The sequence below is a fragment of the Bemisia tabaci genome, chromosome 2 (genome assembly GCF_918797505.1).
Source record: "Bemisia tabaci chromosome 2, PGI_BMITA_v3".
NCBI lineage: Eukaryota > Metazoa > Arthropoda > Insecta > Hemiptera > Aleyrodidae > Bemisia > Bemisia tabaci.
The window spans coordinates 66,178,969-66,195,482 of record NC_092794.1 but is presented as its reverse complement, the minus strand read 5'-3'; positions in this window follow the sequence as shown (position 1 = coordinate 66,195,482).

Genomic DNA, 16,514 nt, shown 5'->3' with positions numbered 1-16,514 from the left:
ATTGCTCCCAGGACATCCCAGATTCTATCATATATTGTTAGTGCGGGACTTATATTGTCCTGTTTGAGGCTTCGAATGCGATCTCCCGGGGTGGAAAGCAGGTGGACATTAATCTTGCATGTTTTCGCGCCTCCGTCCCCTCAGTATAAATTCACACATCAAAAACGCAATAAAAGTCCTGCAAATGAAAATGAGTTTGCAGCTATGCGCAGCGGAGTGCGCGCGGCGCGGCTGCTCCTGAAGAGACCCCCCCCCCCTCCCTCCGGTCCGGCAGAGTCATAGCGGAGGCAGGCGGCTCATTAAATATTCCTAATATATTCCATGTGCGGAAAGATAAAAAAAACAAGCCTCTGATAATGAGCATAATAATAATACACACTAATAATAACAATATAATTATAGCCGCGCGAGGGGCTTGCAGGGGACGGGGGGGGGGGGGGGGTTGAGCTAGACGGACTGCCAGATCTGAAATGAAGTTCCGCGCAGCGTCTGATGCCCGAATCGCCATCAACAATTCGAACCAACCGACTGAGATACCGATTTTTGCGAGGAGGAAAAGTCTCGCTTTTCGCTTTATTCTCCTTACATTGAAGAAAGCAGAGATAAATGCTTCAATACGACGATTGAAATCATACGCGCGAATTATCCGAAACGGATTGCTAGGGCTTGATTATTGAAATTGATAGACAAAGCTATAGACAAAGAGACATATCGAAAATGGAGCGATCCAGAAAGGTCCAGTTACACGATCTAATTGAGCCATCAAACTGAAGCTCTGATTGGTGGACCGAGGTGAGGATGCGACCAATGAGAGGCCCAATTTGATCGTGTGACTGGATCTATATGGTGAGTTGCAGCGGTTGGAATAGACAACGGAGGTAACTAAGAGACTAAAAAACGGCAACCCGTAATCCATTAATCAGCTTGCTGATTATTTGTTTGCTCCGGTTGTTTCATTTTTCTGTAACATTTCTTCAAGGCTTTCAAAATTTCCCCCAAGTTACAGTTACTAGCTCTGTGACTAAAACATCTTGAGTCTAATTTTTCACTAAATGCGCCGTGATATATAGTCAAACAGCCAAGCTGACCCCTTAAAATCGAGCTTGATGCGCCACATGGCTCCTAAAACTCAAAGGTGAGTTTCGAACACTGCTATCACGGCAGATTCGTTCATACCCTGTCTAATGGTTCCTCACGATGATCGGTCCCTATAGCATTGTCCTCAGCATTCATTGCTGAAATCGTAATGTCATCGGTACCCTTGTTCCTCCATCCCACTCTTTCTATTTCTTCTCTGTCTTCCCTTTCCTCCCAAGTACAAATTACAATTCGCAGTTCGATTCTGCACCTTGAAATTTTTCCCACCATTCACGCTACGAGATTCCAGGAATGCCGACTGACACTGCTCCTTGAGCAACGACGGAGGGATCTGGCCAAGAGACGCGCCGGTCCCTCGGGAACCCCCCAGTCGATTCCTCGATAAATAGCATCACTAGGATAGGGATTTATCGATCGAAGTCTTCCGAACGATTCGGGAATCGACCCGCTGGAATGTTTCCCTTTCCACGAAGGTGTGAGAGATTAGACAACACGAGCAACTTGTATAAGACCAGTAGGAAAAGCACCCTCTCGACTCGTCGGTTTGTTTTTCTTGCAATTTGTCTCGAAGTTGCCAGCTTATTGGTGAGCCATTAGCGAATCAACGAAATTGATAGGATTTCTTTGGGGATCAGTGTTCGAAACTCACAGGCGCCACCGCGCCTAATGCGCCAAAGAAATCAGTCATGGCGCCTAAAAATTGAAATCTCTGGGCCAACGTGGCCCCTAAAGAATCACCCCCCACCTTAAAAAAGCCCTAATTTTTATATATGGTGATTTTTCGAAATTTCCCCAACGTTACAGCTACTAGTTCTGTAATTAAAACATCTTGCGTATAACTTTCCACTAAATGGGCTGTGATATATAGGCAAAAAGTGAATTTGGCCCCTAAAAAAGCTTCAATGGCCCCGAAAACTCGAGCTTGATGCGACACATGGCCCCTGAAACTCAAAGGTGAGTTTCAAACACTTTTGGGGATATTCCTAAATTTTGTAACGCTCAATATGCACGGGTTTTATACGCACCCTTTTCGCCCGCTCTTGTACAGCTTAGTAACGCTGTGCCGAGCTTCTTTTCTCCCTGAAAATTTTACGTAACGCTGGCGCAGACCAAGTCTAAGGATATTAGTATAAAAGAGACGAATATGTCCAAGTTCGATTTTGGAAAAAATGTAGGTCCACGATGTATTGAAATGGATCCATTTATCGAAGAGCGATCGAGATATCGATGTATGTTGTATTCAATTTCGATAGTATGTCACTGCCTTTTGAAACAGCCTCGATAGACGTAAGCTCGTTGTCCATCCTTCAAAAGATCGCTATAAGAATTTACTGAACAGATTGGGGCCGCACTTCAATGAACCTCCGTAAAAAGATGTACAGCAGTTGATAGATGGGTAACTGTTTACTACTGAGATTTGTTTAAAGCACAATAAAAATTGCCAGAGACGACGGACGAAAAATACCCAGGGGTCCCGTAAAAATGTCTTATAATTGTCAAATAAAGTATGCCGCAGACCTGCCTTGAAACGCCCTCAACCCTCACTCAATGAAATACCTAACTTTGCACTTGTTCTTCGTCCAAATAATTAGGGAAAATTCCTGCGAACTAAGTGCGCTTCCTACTTTTCAAAAATGCAACAATGGACCACCAGACAAGGTACGAATTTAAGCGATCTGATACATGTTTCTTAACCAGAATTTCACGTAGAAAGCGATTCACACAACGATAATTATTGAAACCAACTCCTAACGGAGATATTAACGTTTTTATTTCACATTGGTTACGAGGAATTTGAACTGCCCGCTCACAAGAAACTCAAAGCTCTACATAAGTCAAATCGCCCACTACAACGGTTTCAGCAAGCTTCTCAATCGAGCAATGTTCATTTCCCACCATGTGTTGTTCAAACTATAAGCAATTTGCTATAGCTGAGCCAAAGCGTCAAGATTGAGGTTGCCAGATTTTTATATCGCAGAGACTGTCATGATAACGTTTAGCGCACGATGTGAATCACGTAGAGGATTGAGTTTTCATGAGCGGGTGGTTTGAATTCACGCATCAAGAATCATTAAATATCTTCGTCAGGAGTTGATTTTGGTAATTTTCGTTGTAAGTATTGTGTTCTACGTGAAATTTTGGTTGAGAAACACGTATCCGAATGCTGAAATTCGTACCTTGTCTAGTGGTCCATTATCAAATAAAGTATGCCTTAGACTTGTCTTAAAACACCCTCAATCCTCACTCAATGAAATACCTAACTTTGCCCTTGTTCTTCGTCCAAATAATTAGGGAACATTCCTGCGAACTAAGTGCGCTTCCTACTTTTCAAAAATGCAACAATTAGAATTTACGAAACAAGCTGATTTCAGATAATCGCGCGGTAATATCGGATCATTAGTTACTGCGCTCGTGACAGTAAGCGCGTGTCAGTGTGTATGTGTGAGAGAGAGGCTCAATCTAGCGTGCTAGATTGACCCGAAGGGGAAGTGAAGTTATTTTTCGCCCGCAACAATTGTTTCCTCCGTCTAATTTAAATACAATATGCAGTTTAAGTTACTCGGCTCCCGAGTGGAGGGACATCGGCGTTGCCAGACGGGGCAGAATATACTCGAGGATCACCCTGCGAGGGCTTTGAGAGCGGGGATTGTTCCCTCTGCTCGGCAACGGGGCGAACGGGAAAAAAAGCCAGGAGCTGCACAAGTCAACAGGACTTACTAGATCCAGATCCGTATTCATGCCGAATGCAACAGGATTTTCATCCGGTTTTTAATGATAATGTATCCTCGTTTCCGAACCTTGATTCATCAGCCCGACCGGAAACTGCCCCGTTTTCCCACTTCGATCACCCTTCCGGAGGAACCCTGAGAAATAGTGCTCCCATTCCATGTCCGTCAAAAGTTCCGGGATTCGGAACTTTTTTGTTCCATCCATGACCGTCGAAAGTTCCGGGATTCGGAACTTTTTTGTTCCATCCACGACCGTCAAAAGTTCCGAGCCGACATCGGTTGGTCCAGTGGTTAGCGCAACTGATCACAGACCTAGATGTCCCGGATTCGAATCCCGGCCTCGGTGGCAATGATTTGATGGTCTCAGATCTTGTCACCGTGGAGTGGCATGGATGTTTCTCTTCGTTTCTTCCTTCGTTTCTTCTTCCTTTGTACTTCCGTTTCTACTGTTGTTGTAATCTTCCCATCATTTAGCGGTGGCTGTTTGGCTACACGACTAAGGCCAATGAACTATACCTAGAGTGCGCAAGCTCTCAAAAAAAAAAAAAAAAAAAAAAAAAAAAAGTTCCGAGAAAATTCCGGAAAATGCAAAATATCCGGAACATTTCAGGAATCTCAAAAGTTCTGGGAAAAATTCAGGCAAATCTCAAAAGTTCCGTTTTCAGAACTAGTTCCGGGAAATAGGAACACTGCTGAAAAATGGACGAAATGAACCGAGTTTAACAGGAATTCACCGAGTTGCGTCAACCCTTTGAAAAACCCAATAAATGATCACAAGTTTATAGCTTATAATAATATTGTCATGTAAGGTATAATAACCCATATTTCAAAGTCATTTTTCTTCAGAAAGTTACAGTAATTGTGTACTTCATTTATCTCATTTGGCAATTTATCAATTTCTCACTAATTTTCGTTTTTCTCTGTTTGTTTTTTTTCCGGTACTTTTTCGTGCTGCCTCGTGTTGCCGTTCAACAGGGTGTAAGTTTTTATCTTTTGATTTATTTATTTGCTTGATTTCATGTATTTTAGCCGTAAAATTATTGATCTCTCTTTGTTCATTTCATTTTTATTTTAGCATGTGTACCTCTAAGGAATTATATCGTATCTTATTAAACTGAAGAGGAGCACGGTATCCTGTTTGCAGCGGGAAGTTCGAAAACCTATTTTTCTTAATTTTTGCGCAAATTTTGAAGGTACGAATGTATTTCAAACTTTCCCGATGTTCCCATCCTGATTTTATGCTATATTCTTGGAGCAACAGCTCTCCTCTTTGCTCTGGTAAAAGTTCGCAACCAACTTATTCTCTACACAGTGTATTTTCTGCGCCGTATACTGCCGTGCTAAGGAAGAACGCCGTATGAACATTCGAGAGTTGCCAGATTTCCTTCGATAAAATGTTTATTTTTGAGAAATGTTATGCATATTTTGTTTTGGAATTTTCAGATATTCGAGATTAAATTACGGACAAAATTGTCTGAAAAAATTGGAAAAAAAATTGCCTTAAGTTTACCAGGAAATTCGTGTTTAATCAAAGGGAATTTGGCAACGCCTAAAGGCTCATACGGCGTTCTTCCTTAGCACGGCAATATAACAGTCAATCGGGGGTCAAGCGGCTGGAAGAGCCGTCCTGGAGCCCTCCTTAACCCCCCCTCCCCTTTACTGCCGCCGCCGCCGCCAGGGGAGGGACGGTATCATCGCGGATGTCCGGAATGACCAGTGGTCAGGAAACGCCTGGTTTGGATCAAAGCTGTGACGATTACCTCTAGACAGATGCCTGGAAACCGTGGATTCCGCTGATGCCTCCCATCAAACCCCCCCCCCCCCATCCACCCGTCTCTTTTACATATGCACCGATCACGGTCCAGGGTTGCTCAGTGTTTGTGAAAATTCCCGCATTTATTCGAATTTTTCGGTATTTTAGGAGGGACTTGGCGAATTTTTCCATCGTGTCAATTTTACCCTTTGTTGCAAAGCGTTGCATGAAAGCAACAAATGATTTTTAGCTTTGATCCTCCGTGGCATTAAATTGCGCCAAAGCGACACATGGTTTTTGGAAAGAGGTCTGATCTCCAAACTTTCCTCCTCAAACCTAGAACCTCTTACAAAATTAAGCACGAGCCGCCAGGATCAAACTTGGATAACATTCGTGATAGTCCAATCACAAGTCGCAACCTCTGATTGACGTAGAGAGAAACTAGAGTATTCACACTAGTTCAGCAGGACAGAGTAACCTACAGTTTCGGTCGATTTGACCAAAAATAAGCGTTACTTTGTTTTCTCTTTCCCATATCAACACAAAATGGACGTAATGAGTCAGTTATGTCATTATTTCCAATGAGCCTCTAGACAGGGTAAGAACTGGAGGCTCTAAGCACATGAATCTGCATCAGAATTTCGCGTAGAATTCAATGGTACAAACGGGAATTCATGAAACCAACTAATAAGCGAGATATTTGCGTGAATAGACTGCGCATTTTTGTAAATCCCGCTCGCCTAATATACGAATGACGTCACATTTGTAGCCAATAGGATTGTCGCAGCGCTGCGCAGCGCCGACTGAGCATCGGCCATCGAAAACGTCCAACGCTCCCAACGCCGGGATCGTAAACAAACGAAAATTGATAACAGGAAGGACCCAAGCACCCAAGCAACTCGAAATCTTTTAATTTTCATTAATAGACGCTATTAGTGCCACGTCACAGTCGGTATCGATTGTATCGAACTGGATCCAAACAATCAAACATAACCTCATCTTGACACCTCCCTCCCAGAATTTCACTGTCAAAAGCCGAGAAACTGGAGTGGCATAGGAGTGGCCTAAATCATGGTGGCCCTCGTGGGTATTTTCACCTTTCTGGAACTGCTTTATCCCGTCAACTTAACAATGCGGGAACGTTCCGCGATTAAAAGAGCTGTCTCTAACACAACTCTTTTCTCAAACTGGGCGAATTATCTCTGAAATTCTTTAGTTTCATATTGAATAGTAAGGCTATGTTTGATTGTTTGGATCCAGTTCGATACAATCGATACCGACTGTGACGTGGCACTAATAGAGTCTATTACAGTCCATGTTCGACTTCAAGAAAGCATTTGACAACCATTTTCCTCGTATTTTATAACCTGGAGCCACAGCCTATCGGCTCATTGTAATGTGCACTCTGAGAATCACTTCCACAAGTCCAAACCCTGACATTCTTTTCTTTGACCATTCTCTTTTCATTCTCGCCACAATTTAAGTGTTATGCAGTTTCTTTATCTAAAATATGTGGTCTTGAATTCATTCAGGAGTCAGAAGTTTACCTTTCTTTTAGTATTACAGCCCTTTGACCCCTCAAAATTCACCGATATGACCTCGTGTAGTTCAAGGTTTCTCTGGCCCGAACCGAGTGATTACACATCTGAGGTGTGTCTCATGGTTCTTCAAATTAGCAGTTTAGAACTAAATTAGGGACTACAGTGACTCAATCCAGTTCTGCTTTCTTGTTCAATGTTTGTTATCAGTGTCTGCTCTTTTACGTGACCAATCTAGTGCATGCACTGTTACGCTATAAGTACAGGTATTATTGCTTTTTTCCTGCTGTCAGACCTTTTTCTTAAGCCTGCTGATTCACCACAGAATCTGCCCTAGTTGTGTAAATAATTTGGTGTGTAGTTATTGAGTTAATACCTCCTTGCGGTGATGCAAACTTTCTCAGATCCGTCATAAGTGGGTATTGCATTTAGACGATCACTCGGACCAGATGAAATCACTGCTCTAGGAGTTTCAAATTTATACTTTGATCTCTGATTCACTAATAAATAACACTTTATGGTGTCATTTATATTTAATCAGTTCAAAGCTAATTCGACAATGAATCATCAATGGTCCGATCGAAAAAGGAATTTTCTGGTGCGTGCTACGGCTGAATCAACACTACATTCAATTTTCGAAAGCTTCAATCAGGATATGACCATCCGTCTTGAAGTGAAAATATTTTTCAACCATTCAAGTAGTTCAAAAGGTAAGATATCTGAAGTTACTAAGGTATCACCAGGGTACATACGGATCTGTTGTTGGACAGTTAGTGTGAGTATGCTTACGTTTGTGGATAATCATTCATGGCAAAAAGAGGATGTTAATGACAAGGCTAAACTGGGAAACCACTTACCTAAATTCACAAAGTTTCAGACTACCTGTTCCTCTTAATTTCTCAATTAAAAAATCATTCAACAAAATCTCTGAAATGTGATATTTTTCCTCTACATGGGCAGAAAATTCAGTAATGAATTAAAAAAATATGCTGACTTGCTTCCCTTTGAAAATCTGAACTGGATGCAGAAAGTTTGAGCAACGTATTCAGGATACGTAATTTACATGTTATGCGAATGCTACCTATGTTTGGCCATTAGTTTGGCTTGAGAAGTAAATGTTACAAATGTCATCCCTGGTCAATCTGAACTGTTTTTCCTAACTTGTTTTCATGGTGGGAAGTAATTCTATGACTGTTCAAGATCCTTTCATCTGTCGGTACCTGAAAAATTCAGTGAACCAAACGACTTTCAATAGGAATCGTTGGCAACTTTACCATTGAAATGATTCTTAGGTGATTTTGAATGGAACAATCTTACACAAACTTTTGTTGAGCAGGTTTTACTCGCCCTGAATTCTTAAAAGAGAGGAGAAATATTTTCTTAACGCTTGGAGGATGACCTAACTATGTTGCTGTAAGTAGGTGTGATCACTTCATTTCATGAAATTCAGTAAGGCTCGTCGCTGCATGAAACACATAAAACATACTGATTAAGAAATGAATCCTCAAATAATTAGCAACTGTTTTGTGCAATATCTGTTGATTAGCATTTGATGATAACTAGAATACAAAAATTCTGAAATTAAGAAACCAGGAATAAATAACTACCAGAATGGTCTTATCAGATTTTCTCTGAGACAAATTTCCATATTCATTGATGAAGTGTAGCGTGCATTTGAATTCACAATGTTTGGAATTTCCAATAGCATTTAAGGCCTGAGGCACAATTCCTTATCTTTTAAAGCAGGGAAGACACCTTGGACCCTCCATCATTCGTAACTCACAGCTTTCAGATTGGTTCAGTCATGTCTTCGAGCAGAAAAGCCCTTTAAATGACCAATTTCCACAATTTTATAACTTCACCCACTTGAGATGTTGTATTCCTCTTTAGATATATGGCAGGAGAGTATATTCTGAAATTTACAGGACACACATCTCTTCAGAAATAGGAGAGAGCTAACATAATTATTACTTACCAAGTACCAGTTCCTGATGAATTTTTTTAAGGTTCATGCTTTCGAAAGTTGAGTTGTAGGTAATGTCGATTCAGCCGTAGCACGCACCAGAAAATTCCTTTTTCGATCGGACCATTGATGATTCATTGTCGAATTAGCTTTGAACTGATTAAATATAAATGACACCATAAAGTGTTATTTATTAGTGAATCAGAGATCAAAGTATAAATTTGAAACTGCTAGAGCAGTGATTTCATCTGGTCCGAGTGATCGTCTAAATGCAATACCCACTTATGACGGATCTGAGAAAGTTTGCATCACCGCAAGGAGGTATTAACTCAATAACTACACACCAAATTATTTACACAACTAGGGCAGATTCTGTGGTGAATCAGCAGGCTTAAGAAAAAGGTCTGACAGCAGGAAAAAAGCAATAATACCTGTACTTATAGCGTAACAGTGCATGCACTAGATTGGTCACGTAAAAGAGCAGACACTGATAACAAACATTGAACAAGAAAGCAGAACTGGATTGAGTCACTGTAGTCCCTAATTTAGTTCTAAACTGCTAATTTGAAGAACCATGAGACACACCTCAGATGTGTAATCACTCGGTTCGGGCCAGAGAAACCTTGAACTACACGAGGTCATATCGGTGAATTTTGAGGGGTCAAAGGGCTGTAATACTAAAAGAAAGGTAAACTTCTGACTCCTGAATGAATTCAAGACCACATATTTTAGATAAAGAAACTGCATAACACTTAAATTGTGGCGAGAATGAAAAGAGAATGGTCAAAGAAAAGAATGTCAGGGTTTGGACTTGTGGAAGTGATTCTCAGAGTGCACAATACAATGAGCCGATAGGCTGTGGCTCCAGGTTATAAAATACGAGGAAAATGGTTGTCAAATGCTTTCTTGAAGTCGAACATGGACTGTAATTAATGAAAATTAAAAGATTTCGAGTTGCTTGGGTGCTTGGGTCCTTCCTGTTATCAATTTTCGTTTGTTTACGATCCCGGCGTTGGGAGCGTTGGACGTTTTCGATGGCCGATGCTCAGTCGGCGCTGCGCAGCGCTGCGACAATCCTATTGGCTACAAATGTGACGTCATTCGTATATTAGGCGAGCGGGATTTACAAAAATGCGCAGTCTATTCACGCAAATATCTCGCTTATTAGTTGGTTTCATGAATTCCCGTTTGTACCATTGAATTCTACGCGAAATTCTGATGCAGATTCATGTGCTTAGAGCCTCCAGTTCTTACCCTGTCTAGAGGCTCATTGTGTCATTCGAAAGTAGAAAGTGATCGAAGCTTACAGTTTTTTCCTGCTTTGTTTTGATGACTGCAAACGGGAGAAAAGTTTATTTGAAAGAGCCAAAAATTAGTGTGGCCTAAAACGGCGTTTGAACCGCGCTAGAAATTGTGATGTCAAAAACGGCAGTGTGGCGGTAGTAAGCAGGTCGGCTTCGGCGCCGCCATCTTCCCGTCTATGACGCGTAGATTCGAAGATTCACAGTGGTCGGTTCAAACGTGTTTTCGAGGATCCCTAAAAAGGAAGCGTTATATCTTCGCGGAGACAATTTTTCGTGAAATTTTAACGTGCGCATCGTTCTTCTCGTACTGAAAACTGTAAGATTCGACTATTTGCAGGCAAATCTCTCCTGAGCTTTATTGACTCATTCTGCTCATAGGGCCGGATTTACCTACTTGCCGCCCATGGGCCGCCTATATTTTGCCACCCCCTTCTCATTCGTTTTGGAACATCAATAAAAACCATCAAGTGGACGTGCCAGAGGGGGAGGGATGCCAAAGACGCGTTTACCTACTCGTGTTGGATACATTTTGTGCGAAAGCCCTGTCAACACTATTAGCAAAATTTCACGGAACTTTGCGCGAAAGTTGAGTTCCGTAAACCTATCTCTGAGTGGACAAGGTCCTCCGTTTACAAGAAATGAACCAAAAAATTGTGAAAGAACAAATATAAATGTATTAAAATAATTTTAACTTCCGCCGCTGCGCCGCGCTGATCGCACTGTGTTTGGCGCAATGCGGGAAGTATTCCTGCAGCCTTGTAGGCGCTATGCGTTTTACGCCAACCGCTCCTGACCGCACTGTGTTTGGCGCAATGGGTGAAGTATTCATGCAGTCTTGTAGGCGCTAATATGTGTTACATGCCGACCGCCGCGCCGAGGGCTTGTCCTTTTCATCTCAAGTCCTCGTCATCATTCCTCTCTGCGCTAAGCTCCAGGCCGAGTTGCATGTTTAGTTCCTCTCTTACCTCGACTAATTAAAGATGCTGTCTCCTGTATCACCGAAAAACGACAAAATTAAAATTTACTACACTCTCAGGAAAGAGAGATTTTGTCCCCTTTTCTCATTGATAATTTTTTTTTTTTCTGAATCCGATTTTTTTATACCTACATTTAAAAAAATTTCAAAATTTGCCGCCATGGGCCACGGCCCGCCACGGCCCATGTGGCCACCCCCTTAATCCGGCCTTGTCTGCTTAGCGGAACTAAGCGGCATGGGGGGGGGGGGGGAGGAGAATGCGGGTTGGACTGGTGAACGCAGTCGGACTATGAGCTCATTCCATTCTATGCTCACAATGCTTTTCTATGGCGCTCAGTTCCGTTTGACAGAACGCGCTGTACGGGACTCGAAAATCCTCAAAAGGAACTGAAATTGGCGCTTAATTCCGTTCAGCAGAAATACGTCCAAATGGACTGATTTAGTGACGTCATTCGATGTAATATCGAACCCTTGGTTCAAACGTAAACAAACACAGATCTTTGTTTCTGATTCGCGCCCTTTGCGCCATGGTGGTAGAGTGCGTCCTAGTATTTCTTACGATCGAAATTTCTCGTGTTTAATAAGTCTTCAACTGACTTATGACCGGTCAATGTTTACAATTTAATAAATTAATACAATTAACCAGAGACAAGAGACCCTCGTATTTCGGCTATTGTGGAGGCTTTTACTTTCGTTCAGGACATCAACATAAAACTGTCGACTTACCTACATGGTTGATGTTTAACAACGTGTTGGCAGTTTCGTTTTGCAAACAAGCCAAAACAAGCTGTAGTTAGGGAAACTCGTTTGGCTCATGACGTCACCCGAGGCTCATCATCCACCATGTAGGTAGGTCAACAGCCGAAAAAAGAGTGATGACTGTTGCTTCCTTATAATTGTCCATATGGAAGTGTTGAATCCCCGAAAGTAAAAGCTTCCACCTGTCGCGAAGAGGCCAGTGGAGGAGGGTCTCTTGTCTCTGCAATTAACTCATGGAGAATTCGTACATCAGGTTATGTTCGTTGGTTTGAACCAAGAATTCGATACTATATCGAATGACGTAGTCACTAAATCAGTCTATGTCGGGTTTTTTTTTTTTCTTTCTTTCTTTTCTTTCTTTTTTTTTTAACTGCGACTTGTTACGAATTGAAATATAAACTCGAATTTGGACTTGTAAATTGACTCTCTCGCGAAATCTGACACACTGGCGAGCTGACGATGATCCCGCGACACCTGCGAAGGCTGGACAGGGCTCATTAGATATGACACCTGCCCCGTCTTGATTAATTGGGGGCCCCGTCTCGCGGAGGCATCGCTCAACTCGGAAGACGAGAGCCAGAGGCATCGAGGGGGTTAGCGAGGGGTCAACGGGAGGCCCCGGCCGGTGGATAGGTGGCCGACTACCGTTCGTGTTCGTTCGCACCCTCTTTATCCACCAGCAACGGCTCGCGACAGCCAACTAATTATTGTCTCCCACGCCGAGTCCCTCATTCCATACGATGCTCAATGGAGATGTTGCATGTGTGAGGGATTTGCGATTTGACTATTGAATCTTAGGCCTTGTCCACACGAGCGCAGTTCGCGGAACTCAGTTCGAGGAACTTGTTCCCGGAACAAGTTTTTAGCTGAGCTAAAACTTATTTCTCCAAAACCCGGAACTTCCCCCGTACTCCGAGCTTCTACATATGTATGTTTCTTTTGATGTGAATTTGCTTGTTTTTGTTTTTTACGTCCTTTACATATCTTGACATTTATCTTTGTTACTTTGGCGGTCGTATTAATCTATTATTTTGCAATAATTTTATAGTTTTATTGAAGTTCCAATTTCAGTTCGAGCGAACTCGTGTGGACAGCATGCCTCGTTCCAAGGAATAAGTTCTGGGAACTGAGCAAGTTCGAGGAATAAGTTCGCGAACTGCGCTCGTGTGGACAGGGCCTGATGTAACAGTTCGAGAGAAACACGATGGTGCCACTGGTTTTCTCTGAAATCATCTCCCAAGCTCAAAAAAAGCTCTCAAGTTGAGGCCAAAATGGAGAATATATCCCACCCTACCCTGAGAGTCCACCTCTACATCAAAACAAACTCTTCATGCAAAGATAGGGAGCAAATACATTAGCAGGGTTGCCGTGTTTTCAGTTTTGGAGTCCCCAAATAAAGTGGCAGCCCTGCTACTGTATTTGCTCCCTATCTTTGCATGGAGAGTTTGTTTTGATGTAGAGGTGGACTCTCAGGGTAGGGTGGGATATCCCCTCCATTTTGGCATCAACTTGAGAGCTTTTTTTGAGCTTGGGAGATGATTTCAGAGAAAACCAGTGGCACCGTCGTGTTTCTCGCAAACTTTTACATAAGAAACAATGGTTAAATCGTAAATCCCTCACACATGCAACATCTCCATTTCTGATCCTTGAGGCTTGGATACACGCTCGAATTTCCATCAATTTCCGATCCAATGGTGACTGGTGCGTATCATCTACCATCGATTCTTTGCAGCCTGCAAAAATTTGATGGTAGATCATGGAACTGTGAGTCTCATCCGTCTTTTGATTTCCACACAGCCGTGCTTATTTCATGCTTATTCCAATCAACACGCTGTTTTAATCAATTTTAGATAACAATTTTGATAACTTTCAACCGCCATTTTTGTCATCATTTTAATCGGAATTTGACGGAAATTTGAGCGTGTATCCAGGCCTTTTCGCTTGAATAACAATAATCAGGGTTGCCACAGTCAGGGAATACCGGGGAATGTCAGGAAAAATGACGAAAATGTCAGAGAAAATTTGTTAAATCACCTTTATTTGCTTTCTAGAATGGGTTTGGGGTTTCGAACAACACATTTTCCCTGAACCTGTTTTCAATTATGTCTCCTTAACCATCTATCACATCTTCAACTGTCAGAGAATTTCCCAAAAATATGTCAGGGAAATCAAGGAAATGTCAGGGAATTTCCAATTCGGTGAGAAAAATCCGACGGTCTAGAAAACCGGGAAAGTGAGGGAATTTCGGATGAACAGGGAAAGTTAGGGAATTCGGGGGAAAAGTCAGGGAATTTCTGACACATCCCAATATCAGCCCTTCTTTTGAATAACGTAAGAGTAACCTGACTCCCCTCCTCCCCAATTTATCCGAAAAAAATTTTAAAAAAAGGCTTGAAAATAGTGGAAGACTGGCCCAAACCCTCTTTCACACTTATTATACCCCGCAAGCCAAACTCTGACCCCCTCACCTTCTTTACGTTAATACTCGGAGAACCCCTTAACACTTTCATATCCAGAAACGGATCTCAACAGAATTATATACATAACATGCAAGCATAAGCCAACGATTACGTTTCAATATACTTATGCTGGAAAATATGTTTATTTTATTTATTTTTTATCCATGTTCTTTTGTTTTATTGTGTAAAACGGCAGCAGTGAAGCAGAATGCCAGGGTTGTCGTTTGGTTAGAAATGCGTCAAATCGAGATAGGTTATCTCGCGTAATGATCCTGCACTGCGCACTCCGCATGCACAGCTCCTTTGCCTTTGCGTCTTAATCACATTGTTATCCCAGTCAGGATCCTCCCCTCCTCTCCCCCCCCCCTCTCATATTGTCTTAAGAATGTGCCGCATATTCGTGTTTAACACCCTGAGGACAACTCCTATATCGTATAAATTTAAAAAAGGATGTTTTATCTCTGTAGAGGCATGTTCGCCGCAACGAAGAAATCTGATCAGAAGTTGGACTATGCGAAAACAATATTATCAAAGGTGCATTAGCATTAGTACGAACGCAGTCGAGAAAATTTTCGATCTAGGTTGGAAACAGGAGGGGGTTGTCCCGGAAAAATTCTTACGCGCAAGATGGGGAAAACGGGCTAGCATATCGCTAGCATGTAACTACTGATTTGATTCAGAATATTATTTGAATTCTTGAAGTCACTAGGAAAGTTTCAGCTTTTTTTCGTAGGAGCCAGGAGCGAAAAACTTATCAGGCTCACGCTATGAAAAAAATCGTATACATCTCAACAAAGATAACCGATATACTAGCAGCTTCTTGCTGTGCCAAGAAAACACTCGTCTTTCACTCGTTGCGTCAAGGAGACCGTATATTATGCCGAATAAAATAATTGTGACAGCGATAAATTACTTGTCGCAAGGAGATTGTTTCGCTGGATGATAACCAGGAAAAATTTATCAAGATTAACAATCATTCGTTCTCGAAACTTTCTTGTTGTGATCAATTTTATTAATATCTTGGCGTGATTAGTATTTTCCTCAGCGACAATTTGAAATTATATAGAAACACTTTCTGGCAATTAGAAATTACTAACGAATTTTTTCTCTCTGTTTTTAAAATTCATTTGATTGTTCTTAGTGCGAGAAAAAACAATGAGTAAAGAAGAATTGTTTAATTCGTTTCTTTAGTTTCAAGCTAACTGTATGGGGAAAATCTTGTATTAAAGCATCGCAGCTAGAGCGGAGAGCCTTCTCTATTTTATTTCCTCCCTCATCTCCGCTTGTTTATAGCTGAAAATACAATTTTGTATATTTGCTATCACTGTGCGACAAAATACCCATTCCTGATTTCATGTGCACATGCACTGTGATCATCTATAAATTCGTCACTAACGATTTTTATTTTGCTAACGATTTTTTCCTTTTTTCTTTTTTTCATGTGATTGGGTGCTGGACCTTTTCATTCATCAGTATGTGAGTATTCAAGCTTCTTTTATGTTTTTTTCTTTACTTGAATCGCCTTTACCTATCCTCTTGTTTGTGTTGTTCTTTTTCTTTTCCCCCCGCATTTTTACAAAGGAACAGTAGAGGAGCAAACCCTATGCTATCTGGCAACATGACCAATTGCCCTGATTGTGTGACCGCATATAGTAAGTTTAATCGGACTTTTAATCCAAAAACTGAAAGGAAAGGATCGCTTAGCCCTATCAAATATTATTACTTCCTGCGTAATAAGTAAGAGAAAACCCTGGTAAAAATGTTTTGGGGTCCCTATTTGCCGTTAAAATGAAGGAGAGAATTGAAAATGAAAAGCCCTGGTTAACTGACCAAGCAAGGTTGCCACTTTGCTTGGAATTCCGACTGTCATATAGATAATTTCCAGCTCACAATCAGTCATGAGAACTAAACCCTGCTAGGGTTTATGGTTTTTTT